Source organism: Rattus norvegicus, chromosome 20 (assembly GCF_036323735.1).
Source record: "Rattus norvegicus strain BN/NHsdMcwi chromosome 20, GRCr8, whole genome shotgun sequence".
Classification (NCBI taxonomy): domain Eukaryota; kingdom Metazoa; phylum Chordata; class Mammalia; order Rodentia; family Muridae; genus Rattus; species Rattus norvegicus.
This window is the reverse complement of record NC_086038.1, coordinates 5,383,292-5,399,403: the sequence shown is the minus strand read 5'-3', so window position 1 is coordinate 5,399,403 and position 16,112 is coordinate 5,383,292. Positions and strand designations below refer to the sequence as shown.

The 16,112-nt window shown below is 52.6% G+C and overlaps 1 long non-coding RNA gene across 1 annotated transcript in view; it reads left to right on the top strand.

Annotated features, from left to right (window-relative positions):
* Positions 1 to 4,271: 4,271 nt before the first annotated feature.
* The window catches only part of LOC120098818 (uncharacterized), a 33,311-nt gene continuing 21,470 nt past the window's right edge, over positions 4,272 to 16,112 (top strand). Inside the window, exon 1 of the long non-coding RNA XR_005497392.2 lies at positions 4,272 to 16,076. This is a non-coding gene — a long non-coding RNA (uncharacterized LOC120098818). The remainder of the gene's footprint in view (positions 16,077 to 16,112) is intronic.

The window sequence follows — 16,112 nt, the reverse complement described above, 5'->3', positions numbered from 1 at the left end:
ATCAATAGGGGACTTGATGTGTAGTACACAGCTATTAAACCAGGAAAATCAACAGTCCGTCTCCAACTGACCCAGGCCAAGCATGAGAGGAGGTTCCGACGGGCAGCATACTCACTTCCCCTCCGCAATTCGGACGTCAGAATGCTGTTGGCGTTTTGAATGCAGAGGCTGACAGCAATGTTGGACCAACTGGAAGAACGTCATTAGTGAGTCACCGCAGGTCTGTAGCCATGTATGCTGAAATGGCCTCCAACAAAGTCAGGAGCTGTCTCAGAAAACAGCGCTGCCAGGAGCGGGTGCCGAGGCAGCCGCCTCCCAGCTCATGGCCGGAGTTAAGAGCAGCCCAGATCTCAGAGCACTCCGACTGGAGAGTTGCTAGGTGACTGGACCCAGCCTGGTCCCAGGCGTCACAAAGTTGCAAACATAAGAAAGCAAAGACTTGATGGGACTTCAGGGACCGTAAGTCAAACAAGGAACCCTTGTCTGTCAGACAGGGACATTGAGGATATGCCCCGGGCAACCACGGCTAAAGAAAGGTCTGTCAGGGCAAGATGCTGTTGGACTCAAGGAAGTATTTGGCACCACTGACCCAGGACTTTCAAGCTGTTTGATGTGCCGTCCCTGCAGACAAGCCTTCTTCAAGCCCAGATGAGTTTAAAAGAGCAGAACAGCAGTGCTTCCTGCATGACCCCTGACCCCAGCTGCCTGGCCTTGAGGGCCAGAGAGCATGCTCCCCAGGGAATGTCATTAGGACAGAGTGGCACAGAGGTCTGAATGACGGCCAGGTTATGATGAAGCAGGTGTGGACAGCCCAGTCGGCTGGAGCCGAGAGAGTGAGGGACATGCAAAACTGAGAATAAAGGATAGAACCCGAGGGCGGCAGAGTGGCCAGTGTGGGTGAATGCTTATGCAATTCTTGTTCTTGGTTTCTGCACACCTACCAATGGCAAACAATAAAACAGAAGACATTCGTCCTCTATCTGCCTGCTCCCCCAACCCCACCTGCGCAACCGAAGGCTCTGAGCTCCCAGGTCCTTGGGCTTATTCTTCACTGTCAGGGAAAAGAGGGACACAGTCTCTCCTGTCACTTCCCTTTGTCACCTCAGCCAAGTCCCTACAGACCCTTTGCAGGTGCGGGGCCTCATTTGGCCAGACCTCAAAAATCTTCCTACAAGTCATTGGTAAGAGAAAGTTTCTGGGTTCAGCAAAGGTGGGTGCCCAGGAAGATGCAGCGCAACTTGGAAGCTTTGGCTCTGTTTTGCCAAATCTGTCCCTGGATTCCTGGGAATCAGAGTCCTGGCCTCCGGGACCTGTGCCAGCAGTGCTTATCCACTGTGCACCTTGTTACGCGCTGGCCATTGCTGCTTCTGGAGTCTAGGCCTCTCTCAGGAAAGCCCAAGAAATGCTGATTTCTTTTCATCCAAGAGGTGTTGCCAAAAATGCTCAGAAAATATCACCACCAAACATGAACCTTGGCTTCTGGACCCTTCATCTGTGTAACTTAAGTTTCTCCAGAGGCTGGTTTGTCTGTTGGCTGCCCTATCTGGCTACCCCGAGAGCCTCCATGGGCACAGCCTATAGGCTGAGGCAGGCAACGCCAGCTTTGGAACCCTACATGATAGACATTCTGGGCTTCCAGCCAAGATCTACCTCACTAAGCCCAGAGAAGCCACCTTGAGAACTCTTAACTCTAGGAAGGAGGCTGAGGAGATAGATGCAACACCGCGTAGTCCCATTACCGTGGAGATTAGTTGCTGGCACCCAGCTGCCCCATTTAGACACCTCCAACCAGAACCTTTCTACTGACCCACATAGAGGGTTCCAGGGCCCTGAGCATCCCAACCCCTTGTTTGCAGCCCCGAGGGCCTGAAGCATGAAGATTTGAGAGTTCTCCCGTAGAGCCTCTAGCTTCCACCCTCAGGCTATGGCAGCCCACAGACCTTTAGCTTCCTGTGGCTGTGGCTGGCTGGCACTTGTGTCCCCTGGTATCTATCACCACCAACCACTGATTACCACCAACCACTAAGCCTCGAACCCCAACTCATTGAGATAGGGACAGGTCCCTGCCGTCAATTTTGGAAAAAAGAGAGGGATCACCTAGAAGGAAGTTCCTGTTTGGGGTGCCACACCCTCATTGGGAATTGTTGGCTCTGAATGTGTGAAGAGCCCAGCAGCTATTGCACCTCTCAACTGAGGTGGCATGGGCTTCCATGTGGTTCTGCTCCATTTCAAAGCCCTCTGTTCAGAGGCAGAAAGATTGCTTGCTGCAGTAACAGTGAGAGATTCTCAGAGGAAGGCCCTTGGGAGATCCAAACTTTGAGGAATTAATAAATTCCTACAATTAATTCATGGAAGAAACAATGTGAGCCAGTGCATCTGGCTGGAGCTGTCTCCCACCTAAGCACACCCGATACCTTGCCCCTTCCCCTTCCCCTCCGCCTCCCCCTCCCCCTCCCTCCCCCTCCTCCCTCCAACCATCAAGCTAGGAAATTTTGTCTCAGCTAAGCAGCTTGGGATGTTTTCCGGCTGAGGTCCCCAGCTAATGTGCCAGCCGAGTCTGCAGCCCCTGTGTTTGCCTCTTGGCCTGAAGACACAGCCCTCAGTGCCAGCACCTGCTGAGGGAGGGCCTGTGGAAAGGGCTGGGCCTGCCCCAGGGCCTTCTCTATTCCTCTTCCAGTTAGCCGATGGGGTGAGTAACTGTCCCGACAGCTTCTCCTGGCCCAGTTAGTCAGATCGAGATGCCAGGTATTGATCTAGAGAAGGTAGTAGACCCTCACTCCAGGGAGCAGGCAGTGGCAGACCCTCCTTGGGAAGCAAAGCCACTCTCTCTGTCCAGGAATGTACATACAAGCCTCTCTGGTGGCAGCCCTGTTCCTTCTAAAGTTGAAAGCAAGGACGATCTGCAAACGAAGCCACACGCCAAAGGGAATTGCTGAGGAGGCAGGGGCTGGGAAACCTCCAGAAATGAAGGGGGTGGGGTAGGGGAGTGTGTTGGTGGGCAGAAAAATGGGCATCTCCTAAGGGGTGATCTAACATAGCCCAGTTTCTGACACCTCCTTTTCAAGGTGTGTGTCCTCTGCCAGGGCCCAGGCATGGAGGGCCCCATAGCTTCCAGACTGTGTACTGTGGGTAAGAGTAGGGTAAAGGGTACAGGCTGTGACACGGGAACAAGGGAAGCAACGGCTTTCTCTGTGCCTGGGCCTGGGGCACAGTGAGTATGCGTGTTCTCAGCGGCTGTCTCCTCTTCCAAGACTCTGAATATTTACTACACAACTTATTTCCTGGCTACAGGCAGAGTTCAAGGATCGCTGGGCCGAAGCCCTCTTGCTTATCAACTCATATAATCAGCTTTACTTTATTGATTTCCCTGCCACGGGGAACTTCTTTCTTCTAAGCCTGTATTGTAGGCATTTCCGGCTCACCGCGGGCATGCTACAGTCTGCATCTTAGCGCCCCCGCCCCGCCCCCCGGTCCCGCCCCTGGTCCCGTCCCCGGATCCCGCCAAGGTGCCTTCTGCTGCTGTTATTCCAATGGATCTGGAAAAGTCTAATTGGAATTAGACTTCCTGTCCAAACAGGGTGTTCCCCACCCACAGTGAGATGTGGCCACCTTTGCTTAGGTTGTGTGCTATTGAAATATTTCTGACACCCTAAATGAAGAGAAGGCTCAGGCCACTAGGTCCAACCTCCCATTCTCCCTCATGCTTTTCTGGAACAAACCCGGGCTGGAGAGTAGCAGCTTGGGAACTATACCCAGCACAGTCCCAAGTCTTTAGCACACGGCGTGCTGAGTGCCAGGCAGCTTAGGACAAGCCGCATGGAGAGAACTGTGAGGGACCTGCACAGTCAAAGGCCTTACATTCCACAAGTACGAGGCCAGAGGAAAGGCGCAGGCTCTACCTCCAAGGCCCTCTTCTTCCTGGTCCTCTGCTAGCCCCTCCCACCCCCCACTTCCCCTCCCCCAACTCCCCACCACAACCTGGCCTCTGGAGTTGCCCACGGCACCAGAAGGACTAGCTTAAGGGTGTTTCCAAGTTCACAGGGATGCCCACCACCACTACCATAGCCAATTTTATAGCCCAGGAGCCACCGTTTACCTCACAGTATGTTCCAGCACAAATGACTCTGGCCGGAAAACACCAGGGCTCCAAGAAGCCAAACCACTCTGGGAGGTGGCTTGTCCCAGTCTTCTGCCAGCTCTCCAACCTCAGTCCCACCATAGCCATGTCCCCCACACACACCACCCCCACCCCCTCCCCCTGGTGGCCCAGTCTCTGTGGTGCTCAGTTGGAGCCCGCTCTGTCCACCCAGGGTTTGCTCTTGCCTAGACCACTGGTGGTATCATTTGCCCCTCAGCCTCCTGGTTTTCTGTCTAAACCTGAGGCGGGCCTGCCACAGGACTCAGGAGCCGGTGACAGAGGCCGAGCCTGTGTGGGATTAAGGTCAACCTAGCAGGAACAGGTGGCCTGAGTTCATAAAACCCCACAAACAGGTCCTCCCTCTCAAGGAGGGGACTCTCTCACGTTCCGTTTTACCCAACATCCAAGTAAGGAGTCAAGGTACTTTTGTTGCCCTCTGGTTTGGGCCCCCACCTCTAGGACAGTTCTAACAGACTGTAACTGCCACCCCACCCCAGAATCCAGACTGTCTGCCTGCGTGTCCACCAGAGTGTCTCCCAAGGGTTTGGCCAATCATCAATTGCCAAGCTCCCAAGTCCTTAACATAGATGGTTGACAGTGCCCACTGTCGAGAATTCTCAGAGAACCACTCCTATCTCGTCTGATATTCTGTTGAGAGGGCTCTTTTGTTCCTCTAGAGTGAAAAAAGCCAAGCGCTATTGGTCAAGCGCACCTGGTGCTTGGTCCAGGGGAAGCCTCCCTTCTGGACTCACTAACTGGTGACAGAGGCTGTCTGTGCATGTGTGGGGTGAGGTCAGCCTAGCAGGGAACGGCCCAGCTCAGCCCCTTTGAGGAAGTCGAGTCTGCCACAAAGGGTCTGAGCAGCTTTCCTTGTGTTATACCCCCCTCGCGCATCAGCTGCTGTGACCAGTCTACATTAGAGCCTCGCAACCTCGCATGAGGGACAGCGACGACTCTGATGGTCTCTATGTCATCACATTGTCCAAGGTCCCTGCTGGCCTACAGAGGCTCTAATTCTGGGGTTTCGTTGGAATCAAGTTTTCTGCCACAGCCAATGAAACAAGCTCAAATGAAGACTACCAAACTGTCCTGGGACAATGGAGTCAGGGCAGGGGTATGGACAGTTCCAGACACAACCCCCTTCCCCTCCCAGCTGCCCTCAAAGTCCCAGCAAAGAGGCATGGCCATCGGTTCCCCCCACAAAATCCAGGGGCCCCTACCTCAAAAGCAGGCCCCCTTTTGATTCAGTCTCTTGGGGCCAAGAAGGCAGGCCTCCATGGTTCTTCTAGAACACTAGTCCTTTTGTTTAGGCTGATCAGGTAAGAATAATAAGACTCTGTATACATAGTATAATTTTGGGGCAGCAGGAAGGTACAGTGCCTACCTAGAAGTCCCTCGTGGTTCGTGAGGAAGTGAACCCCTTTGACTCTAGAAAGAATTGATTCTTCTAAAAGGATGAGCAAAGGGGGACCCTGCCCTGGCTGCGTACCCCAGAGGTCAAAATTCAGATGGCCCCAGCTTCTTGGATGCAGGCCACTTTGCCCCTCAGCTCCACAGCTGCCCCTGGTGGCCCACTGCTGTTGTGAATCTTAACACCTGTGCCTGTCCTGTTGGCCTCCAAGGTCCAGTATGTAAGTCACAAGTGCGACGATTGTTTTGTTCAGAATTGGGGTGGGAGAGGGGGGAGAGGTGAACTGCCCTGGCGAGTCTGCCCCTCAAGGTCAAGAAATGGGTGAGCATTAGGAGAAAGGAAGGCCTTGGCAGTCTTGCACAGATTCACATTTCTCACCTGAGCAAAGCCTTAAAAATGCAGCCCCTTAGGGTCATCCTTGGCCTGAGGCCTGGTAAACCCCTCTCAGAACACCCAAGAAATGAAGGAGCCCGCCAAGTGGCTGATCCGAGACTCTCTCTCCCCCCTTGGCTCTTTCTTCCCTAGAAGGGGACATTGGGGAGATTGTCACAGTGTCTTATTACACTCTGGGTCCTAGGCAGAGAGAATGCAGGAATGAAAGGTCCCCCTTCCCAGATGAAAAACTCAGAGTCCCAAAGGTTCTCCTCTCATCTGTGAAAGACATTTCTGAGCATCTTGACAATCAGAAAAAGCCCCAAATCTTCCCCCTACTTCACTGACAAACCCATCACATGAGTCAAGAAATATCCCCTAAATATAGTGGGTAGCTACCCCACTGAGGATCCTCCACTCTATTATCCAAAGGTTCTCCAGTCCTACTTAAGAGCCTGTGTGTTGCTGGCTGATCAGAGTCCCTTGATTTTTTTTCCCCCCTGTCTCCCTGTCTCCAACCAGACCTGAGTGGCCAAGGAAGTCACTAACTTCTGCTAGCTAAGAGCTGATTGACCTCAGTCTGAGTATTCCGTATTCTCTCTCGGGTACCTTGTCCCCCCCTCATGCCAGCATTTCTTCAAGAGGCTCACATGTGTGCCCGGATAAGAAGCTCATGCCCAGAGGTGCGCCATCCACAGAGTATCTCACAGTATTAATCCCTTTGGGCCAAGGGAGCGAATGCTTGTCCCAGACCCAGACCATACATCCCTGGGTGAGGGGCCTCCACCCTGACATACTCCATCTATCATGATGTCCCTGCAATGTCTATCCTGCTCTTAGTTTCGATGTCTGCAAGCCTTGTCTTTCCTGGATCTTGCTTTGCGACTGGCCCCCAGTACGAACAGAGGCTCCGGAGAGCGGCAGGTTTGAGGAAAAGGCATTTTCAATCTCTCTGGTACCACGCGTGAAGCGGCCTACAGTTAAGTGTCCTCTGATCCCCACTTTCTCCTGCACCCGTGAACGGTCTCTACTGGGGACCAGCGCCAGGTTCCTCTACTACGGGCGGAAACCTTAAACGGCCGTGTGAAGGGACGCAGGGGAGAGCGCGGAGACAGATCCCCACTGCACAGAAATGTGAAAGCACCCCAGCCTTCAACAACCTGTCTTTGACCCGAGACAAACGCCAAGAAAAACCAGTTGTGGGTGTGGCCACATTTATCCCCGCCCCTCAGAACCACCAACCGCTGCACACCGTGGGACTGGAGGTGTGGTCAAACCTGCTGTGCCACGCCCCTCGGTGCCTCCCTGCTCGGGGAGTATGGTCAAGCCGCCCACACCAAGCCTGCGGCTGCCAGTGGACTCCGCAGAGATCTGGGGTAGGGGGTTGGGAAGTGTCAATCAGCCTCGATCCAGCTCTAGCCACGCCCATAACTGTCTCCAACCGTCGTAGGCTAGAGATCCTGGGGGTGGGGCCAAACAAGCCCAGCGCCTTGCCCTTTTTCACACAGCTCCACCAACCTTGGGGTCACTCTGCTTTGAGGTCCCAAGGAGTGTAAACGTGCAGACCTCCGCTACCCCGGACTCCCGGGCTAAAGGAAAGGATCGAAGGAGAGAGTTTCCAGAGACATCTCTGATTTCAAATATCCTGTCCCGTTGTCAGACAGAGCAGCCCCTCTGAACTTTGGAGAATTGAATACCCTTAATGCACTTTGAGAGGGCCTGGATTAAACTGCCCGGAAATTATTGAGGGCTTTCGGCTCCGGTGGAAGTCTCAGCTAGATCGGATGCCTTGACACACCGGATTGTCCTCGAGGCCAAAACCCTCTTTATTTAGAGGTTACCTTCTAAAGTCTTGAACTGGAATCGACTATTGCCTGTTCTATGGCATTGAGTGAGGAGAGAGATGGGAATAGGGTGGTTCCAGGAGCTGCTGTCATTTCAACCAATTAGACTGAAAGCCCTGGCCAGAAGTTTTTTGAGTACTTTTTAAGGCTCTATTTCCATCTACCTTGAGGTCAGAAGACCTTGCCCCCTCCACCAGCAGCCTCTGGACACAAGAGATGGATGGCCTGCCAGACTTCTAATGTTCCTGGTCTGCAGCGTCCTCTCCTACACTGGATCATCTGTCCTCTTTTAGGATCTGCCTCTCTCCTGTCCACTCTGCCCTTCCCACAAGCTCCCAGAGTCTGGTAGGAGGGAGTGGCGACAGGAGAGGAGGCAAACTAACCAAGAGTGCTCTCATAGAACTCGCTGGAAGTGATTTCCATCTGTCACCCATCTCTGCCTCCCCTTCCCCATCCCCCAAAGCGTCCCTTTTAAATAAGATGTTTTAAGAACATGAGGCAAATGGATCGGGTTTGGAGGCAGAGGGAGATTTGGCTGCGAAGTGACCGTATCAGATAAGAGTCCATCACTGAAAGTTTTGGGTCGTATTTGTGTTAGGAGTCAAAGCTTGGTCCCTTGCCATCCTCATAAACAACGCTAGGTTCATCCACCCGTCTTCAATGGGTCAAATAAATCACAACCACAATGGCCAAAAAAAAAAAAAAAAAGGCAGAAAATGAAGATTTATTCAATGTGGCCACACTGGGAAGAGGAACCGGAGATCTTGTGACCTTCATGTCCCATCTTCCAGGCCATGACATGAGGTTTGGGTTTAAATAGAGGGCAAGAAGTGTACCTAGCTAAGCAGTCTTTGTCAGGGTGCACTGTCCCGATAACCCAGGAATACAGCAGGTCTTGCAGCTTGCTGGTTAGCCTAGCCTCCTGCAAAGAGACAGGCAAGCTTGTGTTTTGGTCATCTTGCCTCTCTGGTCCTGAAAAGGACCAAACTCCCAACAATTTTTTCCAGAAGGAAAATGAGAAGCTAGGAGAGGCCAGACCCATGAGGGTCAAGAGTATTAAGATACTTTGTGTTGTCCTTATTATTTTGGTTAAGTTCTTGGCCTCTCCATAGTCCAAACCCTGAGACATCATGGAAGTGGGAAGCAGAAAGACACACAGACTGTAACTGGTTTTAGAGAAGCCCAGATGGATAGCTGGTCTTTGCTCTTTTGTGGGTTCTTCTTTTTCCCACCCTTTATTGCCCTCCCCCACTGGTTTTGCCCTCCCAACACTAGGTAAGAGAGAGGGGAAAGAGAGAGGAGAGAGGTGGAAAGAAATTGCACATCTGATTTCTTTTGTTTCTGCTTTGACCTCGGCTACTAACAAACCACAACCAACCTCCCTCTACAACGAACAACCACCTCTCAGGGCGGGGCGGAGGGGGAGGGGGAGCCCTCTGAAAAGTCCCCAGGATTCCAAAGGTCACACCACCGCAGAAACTATCTGCAATTGGCGAAACCATGCGTCTGCTGAGAGCACGAGGCAAATCATGGCCAGCTGCTTTGGACAGACGGAAGCAGCCCATCCCCCACTCCCACCCCCACCCGACACAGAAGCACATTCTCATAATATTTCTGTGTTTTTTAAGGAAACCAAAATCCTAGAGTTCTCGAAGGGAAAAAAAAATCGTCACTACACAGATCCCCTCCAAAAAGTGGGTGAGGTAGGGTCGTGTCCCCTTATTCGGGCATTCAGAACGGTCCTACAGTAGTAGGCAGAGGGGCCTGGGTGGCTGCTGTAAAGGGGCGGGTGGGGGTGGGGGGATTGACCAAGAGCTCGATGGAGCACACGGCTAGTCCCACATCTTAAACCCCTTACGTGAATTTGGAGACAGAATGATTTCCCCAGCCAGCCCGCACATGACCCGGGAACTGCACTGGCCTTTTCCTCAGAGAGTGTTCAGGGACACACCACCAGACAGCTTGCATCTAGGAGCCACAGCCTTGCGGCTCTCAGTTTGTCTTTCAGGCCAAACTAGAGGAACTCTCCAGAACCTCTGAATATAAGGGTCTCGTGCCCCTGGAATCGTCCATAATTGCTAGGGAATGGGACTTTGCTGGCTTAGTAAACTATCGAAATATATTCCAGATTAACCTTGCCTCACAAGGGGTGTACGTCAGAGAGAGAGAGAGAGAGAGAGAGAGAGAGAGAGAGAGAGAGAGAGAGAGAGAGATTGATTTGGCCATGGGTGGTGGAGTGCTGTACAAGCAATGGGCAAGTTTTCTCATTTGTTTGATTTTTAACAGGTTATTCTCAGCCAAAACCTAGACCAGCTAAATCCAGGCTGGTTGCTAAAAGCCGGGGAAACCCAGAAAGCTGAAGTGGAGTTTTGCTAGAAGCTTCGGCTAGGGATGGAAGAAGGAGGCTTTGAGGGTGAGGAGAGTCTGGCCAGCTCCTGCCAGAGCTGCACTGCCTAGCTGTCTCTGGAGGTGGACCTCCATGCAAACGGCGTCAATATATCAAGCACATATGGGGTCTCCTACAGCCCCCAGTCACACCTGGAGCCCCCTCCCCACTCCCTGAGCTGACTTCACATTGAAATTGCTTTCCTTGAGATGGCCTTGCTCCAGGATGGCCACTAAGGCATTGCTAACGAATTTACGAAACTTAAGGGAGAAAATTCCTGTCTGGGGTAGGGTAGAGAGGGAGGTGTGGGGGGAGGGACCTGTACTGGAATCTTGATAAATTGTAAAATGTCTCCTTACATCATCCCCCCAGCCCATAGTTGCCTGCCCCTTCAGTCCTCTGTGACCTCTGGCACAAAAGCCACCTCAGTGGTCCCGCTGAACTGAGCTCGCCAAGGTAGTGATGGCCCACACACTCCAGAGCACCCAGTGAAGGGCTTGGCACCAGGCCCAGCGCACACCTTGGAAACTCTTTGTTTTTAGGTTTGTTTTTTTTTTTCTCTAAATATAAAACCCTGAGAGTTGTATGTAAACCTGTTTATTGGCGAGACTGAGTGTAGATTCTACTGTTCTCTGTAGTTGGGGGTGTTCTCTGAGGCACTGCGAATCGAGGAACCCTCCTCCCGCCGCCCATGTGTCTTTGCCCCCTCTTCCTTACCTGAATCTGAGTGGCTGGCTGTCTTGGACACTCTTGAGGCAGTCGGATGCGTGGAAGGCAGAGCGTGTCGAGCCCAGCCCTGTTCCAGAGATGAGCTGGCAGTCCCAGAGATGGACAACCCTTCCTCCAGCCTCCACCTTGCTCTCTCTCCTCTCACCCAGTACCCACACTTCCGGCCACTCGTCCGTCCTGCACATCTCTCAAGATGGTCTGCGTAGACAGGCCGCTCCCGCCTTCTGTTTGGCATGGGGAATGCAGACCGCTCCTGTCTAGCTCCACTCAGCCCCCAGGGGCCCTGCCACCCACCCTGGCCCCTCCCGCTCATCACCTGCTTGGTGTGTAGGGCTCTCTCCTTTAGGCTGCTCCTGGGAGTAACTGACAGTGAGGCCGGGGGCTGTCCTGGGTGGACGACAGGAGAGGCAGCATTGCTTTTGCGTCAATTGGGGTACAGGGAGACATCAGATGCTGTCACCCAGCCCTGGCGCACTCCTCAGATCTTCCCTAAGCTGTCACCGCCCGCCCTCACCCTCTGGAAAGGCCAATGCCTTAAGAACCAGAAGACTGCGCTTGACCGTTGGTAGTTACTGGCTATGGTACTCATCACTTGGCAGAAGACAAGCTGAGGTGGTACATGGTGTGGCCAGGATCATCCCCGTCTCTACGAATGAGGAGACTGGCAGCCAGTTAGTGGAAGGGATTTGCAGAGGGGTCTTGACCAGTGGTGGCCAAACCAGAAGTAGAATAGACCCCTAGGCAGGCACCAGCACCTCACAGGTGGTTGACCATGAAACCTAGCTAGCAGTCTCTCTCCTGGCTCCCCCTCCCATTCTGGTAGCTGAAGCCCTGGCTGCCTCCCAGGAGGAGGGGTCCTGCCGCAGAAGCCAGGTGTGAAATCCCGTGCAGTGTGGAGCCACCAGATGTCTTCTCTCCTAGTCTCTCTTGTGTTCCTGGCCCTGGTGCTTTTGCCAACAGGTGGCCTCGGAAGCTGCCCTCCAGCTGCTGCTGGGTCAGTCACCAAGATCCCAAGTGCGGACAGAGAAAGATAAAGATAAAGACCAGGAAACCGTTGCTAACACAATTGGCCCAGAGCAGAGAGTAAATCGCCAGAAATGGCCTGGAAGAGGCTATAAAAGGAAAATAAAACAGGATAGTTATTTATGGCACGCAGTAAAAGATCTGGGGGAATCCTTGCCTTGCCGCCAGTGAGGCTTCGCTTCCCACACTCAGAGAGAGGCCCCTTACCACTTGAGCAGCTCGTAGCCAGACTGGCAGCCCCAGAATTTTGGAGTCCCCCATCCCCACATTGAGGAGGGACAGTAGAAGAAACTTGTCTTCTAGCCCTCTTCTTATCTTCATATCTGTTCCCTGCAGAAGCACCTCCCCTTTAAAGCCTCAGGACCTCGAATCCCACTGTCAACCACCTTATAGAGGAGTCTTGGAGTGCCTTATCTCACTTGATCCTTACGAAAACTCTGAGGGCAAGGGTGTGTGTGTGTGTGTGTGTGTGTGTGTGTGTGTGTGTGTGCGCGCGCGCGCCTACACACCTTGAAACTTAGGGGTTGTTAGAGGACTGGCTCAAGGTCACACAGCTAGTCAGTGGCAAATCCAAGACTTTGGTCTAGGACTACCAATTTCAAGATCAAAGTCTTTTTCAAACCCATCTCGTTATTCTTGCTAGGACTAGAAGACTTTGAAATTCAATTCATTGGCACTCACACTTCCAATGTCCTCCTCAGTCAGGAGATCCCAGAAGGCTGAAGATTTCCAGGCCAAAGGGCACCTGAAGGCTCTGACGTGGAGAAATGAAACTCCAGAGATGGAGTAGTAGATCCCCGGCTTCAGAGTCTATGCCTGGACTTGCAGGGCCTATCCACTCCGTCTGGCTCACCAGTGTACGAGCAGGTCACAGTGGTGTTCTAAAGAACAGCTGTCCGACAGGCCTCCATAGGAAGCCAGAGGGCCTGGTCCTTGCATCCCCTTCCTGGTAGCCTGAGGCACATTCAGTGCCTGTCTACCATCTCAAGTTCAAAGGTTAAGGCAAGTAGCAAGACGGCTCGAGCTCCTGTCCTGTCCTAACAGACTATAACATATGAGTACAGAGGGAGGGGTCCTGGCATGAGTAGACCCAAGCAGCCTCAGTCTTGGGACTCTTTCTTTGGTTGACTTGAGGGATGTCCTTGGGGACAATCCCTTTGCAGCGTGGTGCAGGAAGAGGTGAGATTCGAGCCCAGAGCCATTGTTGGTTCTCCCAGGCAATGAGCGTATGCCAGTGGAGGAGTCTGAGCCCCAGTGGTTCCCTTGGTAAGCACCGACAAGAATGATGGGAATGGCACTAAGTAAATTCCCACATGCCCTTGGCTTGTAGGGTGCTGTGGCTACTACTGGCTGAGCAGAGTGGCCACCGAGACCCCTATCTCAGCTGCCCTTAGTCTTGAGGTCTATGGCCTCCTGATACCCACGTCTCTAGATCAAGGGCCTCTGGGTAGTAAAACAACCCTAAAACTGAGAGAAAAAAAGCCAACTCCATATAGACCAAGGGAGAGATTTGAGGACTGTGCCAGACCCTGCAGGGTCACAGAGGGTAGGGTCTCAAGTCCCAACAGCATCTTTAACTCTTTCCCCAAACAATCCCCTCAGAGCTCCATTCTGCTCCTTGCTCATCTGCCCCAAGCCCAAACTGCTCTGCCCTCCACTCATTCTGAGACCAAGCAGCCACCAATCTGCAGTAAGGACCTGTGGTCTCCTAGCTGTCCTGGGGACTTGAAGGGGTCAGTCCTGGGGCTTTGAAGATCTCTGGTCACCAGGCTGGTGACTCTGACTCCTAGGTTAACTTCCACACCTGTCGAGGGAAGCCCAGCTTTGAGAGCATCCGTTGTCAACCCAGAGCACAGATTTTGCAAAGTGACTTTGCAAGGGTGTAGTTTGTCCCAACCTACCGGACCAGTTTCTAGCAATTGCTTCTTTTTCCTGTCTTTCACATTGTAACTCCCCACCCCTGCACCCAACAAGGCTTGCAGATTCCTAAGTGGGTTGGCCTAAGCTAGATCCTGGATCTGAAGGAATCAAGTTTTGAAATGATTTACAGAAGAATTTAAGGGTTCAGGGAACTTCCCAGAGCAGCAGCACAGTGGCCCCTTTGAAAAAGCCATGTCATGTCTAATCCGTACTCTTTGAGAATGGCCACCAGTCTGTAGCTTTTTCCTGCATTTCTGAAAACAACTAGGGATACTTGAGAGGGAATGAGGCCTAGTCCTGTTACCCACAGAGAGCCTTTACCCTAAGAAACCCTAACTGCCACTTTGCTGGCTTATCTGGGCTCCCCGGGGCTCCTGGAGGGCCTGGGTAGAGTTTTCTGTAGCCAGAGTACAGAGAGAGCATTGGAGCCCTTGCCAGCTTGAGTGTCCTTGCCAAATTCCACAAACAAGACCCCACCAGGTTCTTCCCTTGGGTCCCCAGACGGACACGTGGTTTATTCGAACCAGAGTTACTGTCATGCAAGTTTGACAGGAACACTGGGGGAGGGGGGGAGCGCTGGGTTCCCTTTGAAGCCGTTAGTTCTCCCCTGGGCTCCAAGGGCTCTGCCACCACTGTTTCTCTGCTGGTTGACTGCTAGTGGATCCAGACGGCCCCTCTGACCCTGGCTATGTGCTTGGGGGCTGAGGTGCTCAGGGCAGGACACCCTCACTCAGCTCCGTCCTCCTAGAGCTTGAGAGCCCATAAAGTGAGAACAATACCCCTGACAGTGTCTCAGAGAGTGGCTGCCGCTTCCCGCTTCCGTCCTCAGAGCTTGGGAACTGGCAAGGTTGGACGACTGGACACCTCGTGAGGAGAGGAGCCTGGAGTCTTGCACTCCAGCGAGGCCAAGTGTGGATGAACATTAAGCTTACTTTGAGGTGACTTAGCTTGGTGGCCTCTGGACCTCTGTAAAAGCCTTTCAGCAGCCAGAAAATAAGGCCAAGTCAGACACGGGGACCATGACCATGGGTTTTTAGTACCTGGCCTGGGTCATGAGTCTTTCTCCCTATGTTGACGAGGCCAGTGGCAATATGGAGCAGCTCCAGACAGAGCTGACTCTTTTTCTCCCAGCCCCCTCTCAGCAACCAAGTTCCTTCTGTTTATTCGTGTGCTGCTGCAAGTGCACTGACTTCCATTGGCGTGTTGATCTCTAGGCTGAGGAGCCTGTCTGTGAAGGGTACACTCTGCCCTTTAAGACCAATGGACCAGGAGCAGAGGGAGCCAGGAGGACAGCCCCAGGTCTGGGGCAGTGAGGAGAAGAGGGATGATGGTGTTGGGAAGACTTGGAATGACAACCTCTGGGGACCAAATAGGTCAGAGCATGTTGTTGTAAAAAATAATAAAAATAAAAAAATAAAAATGAAACGGTAAATGTTTTTCTCTGGGTGTTTTACCCTGCTTGGGTTCCACACCTCAGTGCCCCAGATATCTGCTGGATATCTTGGCGGAAACACAGCCCAGCCACACACTTTCTTACACTGAGACTCTTACATATAAAAACACACCACACAATAATCTTAGATCCAATTGGTAAGATATAATTGCCCACTTAAACATACAAAGCCCGATACCATCTATCCCTTGCACCTTTTATTTACCAAGTCTCCAGCTTCTTCTTCTCCCACAACGACTCCTTGCTTCTCCTCTCTCTCTCTTTTCTTTACTCACTCTCCCAAATATATCAACTCTTTTATGCTTTAGTTTCTCTTTCTCTTACAACGACTCCTAGCTTCTCCCCTCTCTCCATCTCCTGTCTCCTCTAACTCTTCTCAGTTCCCCATCCTGTCTCTAAACCGTTCCCTTCTCCTCCCCTCACTCTCAACTATTCCATCCTCTCCCCCTCCTGCTCAGGTTCCACTGGCTCAACTGTCACCAACTGTCCTCTCTAACCCTATTCTCTGAATCTAATCCCCCTCTTGCTCCTGACTTTTCCCTCTGTCCAAATCTCACGCTCTTGCCTTTATTTACCAAATTCAGAGAAAATTTCAAGGCAAACCACAACATTAGCAGCCTCTGGACCACGGGGCTCTGGCCTTCCACGGCCACCTCCCAGGGGCTGTGACCCCTATGGGGTCCTGGAGTACCCTCTGACTGGAGTACCCACTGGCTGGAGTACTTCCCTCCCCTTGACTGGGACCTAGGCGTGAGTGAACCGGAACCCAGTGACTCTTGCTTTGTTCTCCTGTTTAAGAGGTACAAAGTAACCTGAGTAGGGGAGGGGGCTGGCAG